The following is a 7,274-nucleotide window of genomic DNA, read 5'->3' as shown; positions in this document are numbered from 1 at the left end:
TATATATACATTGAAAGATTGAGAGGTTATTTTTCTGTTAAAAAGTAATCTTTGCACACATACTCAAAACAAAATAACAAATAAACGYGGAATATTTGGCAAAGCTGGAGAGAGTAACGGAGCTGGAGGGAGATTTTATCATCTGTTCCTTTTAAAAGCATTTCCACCTGAATACAAACAGTCGGAAGAAGGATGAAAGCAAACAGCTCGGGGCACGGTTGCTTAAATCATCCATATCCAAGATGTCAACAAGAAGAAATACACCATTTGCACAATGCATGGGCCAGTGGAAATGTCTGCAACAGCAGCCATGATAGTAGATCTTTTAAAAAACATGTCATCTGATTTTCTAAGATACAGTGCAGGTTTGAAGTGTAAACTGTGTTTGAAAGCTTCCCTTACTTTGTCTGGTTATTCATGAATTATTATCATCAGCCTGGGATGAAAAAGCTTTTATTTCTAAAAGATATATTTGATTYCATGCGCGGCATACTCATCTATCTCCTCCTTTCTTTTCTTTCTTTGTGGAAATGAGCTGTTATCCTCAGGGAATGTTTCAATGTTCTGAAGTTCCCATTTTCAGTGCAGTTGAGTTTTTATTAGGCCGTAAACCATGAAAGCAGTTCTGCTCTGTGGAGCATAACTGCAGGTTCTAAAAACTGGACTCACATAGATAATTCATCTTGCCAATTGGCTTGTGCAGTTATGCTTAGTACTTTTGTAATGTCCTATTGAATATGATTTAAAAGGTCAAATGTGTTTCTTTAACCAGTCATAACTCCAGGAGTGAATAGGATGTGGCTTCATTTCTGGAATGGCAGGAAATGGGACTTGAACCCACAATCTAAACTGCTTTAATTCGGGTTCAAAAGGAAGAAATTTAAATTGCTGCGTTTTCCCGTGTTGACTCCTACAACTGGAATTCACAACACAAAGGTAAACAAAGACGATGTTTTCATCTGTAATTGGATTTTTTGGAATAGACCGACTGAGCTGTGTGTAACGTTAATGAAGCCACCACAAAACTCTGAGCTTTGCATAAAAACATTCTGCATAATGAGATTCTGAGACGTTTTATCATCATTATTTTTTTACACTCAAAAATGTGTGGCCTGGGCTTCAAAATGTGTTTTGGGTTTATTTGTTCTCCTCTATAATTATCTGGACCAAAGTCAGCCTGTGGATATTTTCAGGTCGTTGACAGAGAACTGTGCAAAGAGGAGGGAAGTCAATCATAAAAAGTAAACCGACAACTGGAGTAGAACGGAGCAGCAGCTCTAATATGCTCCTGTACTGCTTCTTCTGTTGTTGGTGCATTAAGACAATTTGTCAGTTTATGTATAAGTCCCTTATAATCCCTTACATCATCCCAAAGAGCTCATGTTGTGCTTTATGTAAACGAATTATGAGAACAAAAATACTTGGTTTCATTCAAGCTAACAGAGCACATTTGTCATGACTAAACTCACACTCTTATAAACTAACTCCAACATTTATCCACAGATTTTCTCTTTTTTTCACAAGTTAACTAGCAGAAAGAACAAGGAAGGTATTTCACATGGGGCTGAAGAGATTTCATTATTTTGTAACTGAAATAAATCCTAAAAAAAATTACAATTTTTGATTAAAGAATGGGGTGGGGGAGCACATATATCCTCTGTTTGTTTGTGAGCAAACAAAACAGAGAGATGAAGGATAAAGCTGAGGACTATCAGGACAACAGATAATTATTTTTTTTCTGAAAACAAATGAAAACTTCCAGATGTTTCTGTAATCTCTGTTGGTTTTAAAGAAGGGTGGACTGGATGTAACTTGGCTTCAGTTCAAATATGCAGTAAAAAAAGCTATTTAGTGTTTTATTACAATGTTTTGCATGCTCCACACTCATATATTACATTTTAACCTCGTCTAATTGTTATTAAGTGCTTCACAATGTTTTGCATTCAGACAACAGTCTGTTATATACAGAACGTGCACCAGGGCCGGTTCTGGGAATGCATACTTGAGGGGGCAGACGGAAATATTAAGGGGGCGTCATATGTCCACATTGTGCTCCATTACATTTGTTGTTGTTGTTGTTGTTGTTGTTGTTGTTGTTGTTGTTGTTATTGAGTATTTTCTTCATAGGATTTGGTTTTTACTGTCTGCTGTGTCCTACTTCCAAGAGATGGATTGAGCTTCCCTAAGATCTGTCCAGCTGGGTGTCCCACCTGAAGACGGTTATGCTGGTGTAGCTCTTARAGTCACTGAGGCATTTACCTTATTGGATTACCATCAGGCATTTATGCATCTCAGATAAATTAGAACCATAGAGAGCAACATACTTGGCCAATAAAGCTGATTCTGATTATAGGCCTATAAGACACTATAGTGAGCTCTGCCTGTCCACTCATTGTTTACATCTGTGACATCATGGAGAAGCTTAGATGGTGCCTGAAGAGGTCAATGTCTCACAGCTGACAACACAATTGGATTATCAGCAAGCCCAACTCCATCTGTCAGAATTATTTTCATCACAATAAATAATATAATTCATAATTAATGTTAATTTCATACAACAATCATGTAAAACAGCTATATGTTTTATAAGGAAAACACATTGTTTACAACTAATGATGATCTAAAGTTGACCTGAAGTAAGTCAATAATTAAGGACTTGATTCCCATCATTTTCTAACTGTTTTGAGCATCCTACAGATGTATCCTAACTTGTTCAATGAACCCATATTAGGTCGACTTTAAAACGTTTATTATGTTTGTTTTTATGTTATGTCTTTAAACACACATTACCACAAATCTAACGTRGCAAACTGCCAAATGGAGGCATAAAATAATGTATTTCAGTCAGCAAGGCCCACACTCAGTGAGCACACCAGCTCAGCTCTGCTTCACTCACAGCCTGACCCTCCAAGCATTCTGCACACAAWGAGAAGGACCCGCCCACTATCCATACTGGGCAGGTCATGTGACCCTRTCTGTTTCTCTGAGAGCTTATTAAGGCTGTTATTTTAGCTGTATTGCAACACTGCAAATAAAGGGAGTCCTTGCTCTGTCTCTCCATCATTTTGGAGGTCCAACACTGAAAAACATGTAAGACCCAAAGCCTTGATAAAAAAAAAACTGATGCTAAACTTTGAGCAATAAACTCTATGTTATCAGTCTTCTCAGTCAACACGGCTTCTGTACGACACCATCCTCCAGTTTAAATCATGGATTTATGTTGCTGAACTAGAGCTTCTGAAAAGTGCTTTTTTACAACCCTGCTGTGATCTTTGCTGCAGCAGACAAAGTGGTGTCTTTGTCCATCTCATTTGTTTCACTGTCTTGAATTTCACAGCTATACATCTGTTTTATTTCACATTTAATGCTCAATAAAATTCTCTTGGTCTGACTCGCTCCCCCCCACCCCAAATGTTCTGTTTATTCAAGCCCACAGGCAGGTCACGGTTTTGTGAGACCTTTCCTGTTTCTGCCATTCCGTTCAAGATGATTGTTTACAGTTGTTAAGCGTCCCAAGACTGTGAGGTGGTTTGACCTTTATGCAGAACATATTGAATCGTTGCAAGTTTTCATGCTCTCWAAAAACTCATGGAGTAACAATGCAGCTGAGTCAAACTGGATACACGGCTGTCTGTCTCTCTCTGTCTCTGGACTGACAAACTTTAATGGATGCTTCAAAACCTGATGGGGGGGAAAAAACACCCTGAAGGCACTTTGTCATGAATACTCAGACTGCAAACAAAGATCAGTGGAAATCACTGTTCAGTCAACCCTGTCAAAAGCAGCTGCATTTACATTAAAAATAAAATAATAGACCTGATGCTCAAATCTGACAGTGGAGGACTTCCAAATGCCAACAAACTTTTAYTTCTTTTGCAGACAAAAACTAACCTTTGAATCAATAATTTAGTGCAACTATGTATTTTTTTACAGCTACAGCTTTTATGTCAGCAGGTTCAATAGGTTCATTGTGAAAGTATTACACAGTGAAACTGCCTTTGACTTTCTGCAATGTGGAAAAGCGAGAGCCAAGTTATTTTTCTTGCACATTTTTTTCTGCATCTTTTTTACTTTTCTTCTTGTATTCTTGTCTCCGTTGCTCCCCTGGGCTCCTCTCCCCGCAGTGATGAGTTCAGCAGCTGAAGGCCGTGCCTGTTTTCACAGTGGTTTAGGTTTATCTCGAGAGCAGTGGTTCGAGCAGAGGAGAAGGAGGACGTGGGAGGAGGCCGTTTAGCGTCTGAAGAGATTGAGGAGGAAACACGAGGAGAGAGGAGACAAAAGGAATTCGTAAAGAAAAACAAGAAAAAGTGCAGGCAGATGTTATAAAAAAAACTCCATTTCTGCTTAATATTCTAATATCCTCCATTTTTGCATTTCTGTTTTTAAATCATGCTTAATTAAAAGGCTGCCAAAACGTCTTAAAGCATATTATAGCTTAAAATCTCTATTTGTAAAATATCCTTCAATGATCAATGTGAGTAATACTTTTTTGAGTCTCCAGGAGTGTGGAGAGCTCAAAGACATGGAAAAAGTTTCTCAATTAAAAACTTATTTTTATCTTTAAAGAGATGCAGAAGACCAAAGTAAACACTGGGTTTCATTTCCTGAGATGCAGAATGGTGCTGGAAGGAGATGACAGCTGGCTGTAAAGTGAACCAATTTCAACTAAAGTAACTTAGAGTCAGAAAACGATCGAAAAAATGACAAAGTACATGTGACATATTAGAGAGAAAGAAGAGCTTCTGAAAGAAGTGACAAAAGGACTGAGGGACAAAAGTTCAAAGTTCCTTTAAAATATAATGAAAAAGGAAGAAGGCATGGAGGAAGTCTTTGGGGCTGAAGTAGAAAAAAATAATAATTGTCCAAAATCTGTAGAGAATGGAAAACCTCAGGAAGTCAGGTTTGAATCAAATAGACAGCATGACAGGGAAATGAAAGGACGTAGCAGACACAGAGGGAGGCTGTGAATTTGATAACGTTGAACGCAGGAGATGACAGGAGGAAGAGAGATGGAAAAATTGGGTTGAAAGAGCGAAAAGAAAAACATGTAAGAAAGGTGGTGGGTGCAGAAAGAAAAACAAATTGGAGGAAAAAACTGAATGCTTGAGTCTACCATGCAGGAACATTTAATAAAACTCAGTACAGTAATAAAACACAAATTATTATTATTATTATTATTATTATTATTATTCAACATTCTTGTCAGTCAGACTCCAAAATCTCACTTAGGGTCTTCGTTTATTCAAGTAAATGGTCAGATTATGTTTACCATCAAATATAAATGAATGTCTTTTTGATTATAATTCAAGGTTTTTACACCTATTAAATAAAAGCAATGGAGCACTTTCTTTGGAGTTATGTGATTACGGAGAAACCTTGGAAAGTTTGGCAACCACATTTTTCTTCACTTTTTTAATGTCAGTTATAGAAAGTCCATTTCACTTTTAGGTGACAGCTTAAAGGATCAGTTCCAGAAAAATTCAAGACAAATGAGAAAAGTGTTTTTGTTTTGCTTCTTCTTTCATTCTGAATATTATGGTTTAACTGGAAATGATTAATGAAGGGAAGCTATTTTAAGGGATGTGTTGTCCCTTCTATCTGACTGCTTGTTCCAGTGTTTCTGAGCTCAAAAACCAAATGAGTTGGTGCATCTTGCTTTCCATCCATCCATCCATCATCCATCCATCCATCCATCCATCATCCATCCATCCATCCATCCATCATCCATTCATCCATCCATCCATCTATCCATCATCCATTCATCTATCTGTCCATCCATCCATCTATCCATCCATCCATCCATCCATCCATCCATCTATCCATCCATCCATCCATCTATCCATCCATCTATCCATCCATCCATCCATCCATTCATCTATCCATCCATCCATCCATCCATCCATCCATCCATCCATCCATCAATGCATGGCTCTCCCAAGAAGATGGAGCTACTCATCTAAGGAGACCCTGCCACCCTAGAGTAAAAGCTGCTTTTAGCCACATGCATCAGTGATTTCATTAGTTCCATATTTCCACATAACCTTGATGGAGAAAGATCGTATTTGTGAAAACACCTCACCAGAGAAAAAAAATCCAAGATACCCTCCTGAACTCAGGCCTGGAAGTGGGATTTTTTGGAGTGCCTGGTGGTCAAAACTTGGCTCCTGGGGCTTGGCCGAGAAGCAGAGACTGAAAAACTAAACAGAATTAAATAATAAAAAATGGAGGAATACCATAATCAGTGCATTTTTTTTGTGTTGAGAGATTAAAAAAAATAAAACAGAAGAGTTGAATAAAAATCTCGGACCACAGCAAGGATTTTTTTTTTTTTGCTCATTCAACTGTCAGATATAAGTTCAAAGCTTTTCTTTTTGAGGAATTCAAAAGTTTTGTTTGAGAAGATGGACAGAGTCCAACACAAAACAAACAAACAAAAACCTCTTGAACACAAATAGAATTAGCAATACTTTTCAAAATTACATTTACTTTGTGCAGTTTACTGTGGAGTGGGCCAGTTGAAGGCTGAGTCACATGACAACCAGCCCCAGTAAAAGATTCAGGACTGTTTTTTGCAGTCGGAGTCAACTCCATCTGGAAGAAGATGAATCATTCGTCACATAAACCAGACGTGAAAACAGAATCCCCAACTTCAATGTGCACTTTAATTTAGCAGTAATGGAATCCTGTGAGAGACTGTGGGGGAGTGGGTGGGGGTGGGGGGTTCGGTAATTTAAATCGCTTCATGCTTCACCTCTCTAATGAAATAATCCTGACAGCACAAATGTCTTTTTTGACAAAGAGACCAAGAATCTGACGAGTGATCAAAAAAGATGGCAGAGTAATTAAGCAAACTGTTTTTTTTATTTTTTGGTGTAAAGTGAGGACCTTTTCCTGGTCCTCACTTTTTTTAAAAGTTCTACTGCAGTTTACAAAGTTAGGTTAGGTATGGTGTGACTTGTGTTTTGGTTAGAGTCATTGTGGTTGGGGTTGGGGAAAATATCTGGGATGGGCATAAATGCAGCTACAAAAATGAATGGAAGTCAATACAATGTCCTCAGTTTGATGGAAGTACAAGGATGTGTGTGTGAAAATGCAGTTTTGTGAATGTTGTGCTTTACTAACATCAGCTGAAGAAACTGAAACATTTCTTAAAGCTGCAACAAGCAGGATGAAAGTAAAATAAAGGGAGCCAAATATTTGTTAAAAGCAGTGTTGTATAAAGTACCTCAAAGTGATACTTAAGTAAAAGTACAAGTATCTTATCATAAAAATAC

The sequence above is a fragment of the Austrofundulus limnaeus genome, unplaced genomic scaffold, assembly GCF_001266775.1.
Source record: "Austrofundulus limnaeus strain Quisiro unplaced genomic scaffold, Austrofundulus_limnaeus-1.0 Scaffold130, whole genome shotgun sequence".
NCBI lineage: Eukaryota > Metazoa > Chordata > Actinopteri > Cyprinodontiformes > Rivulidae > Austrofundulus > Austrofundulus limnaeus.
Note: the sequence above shows the minus strand (reverse complement) of the source record.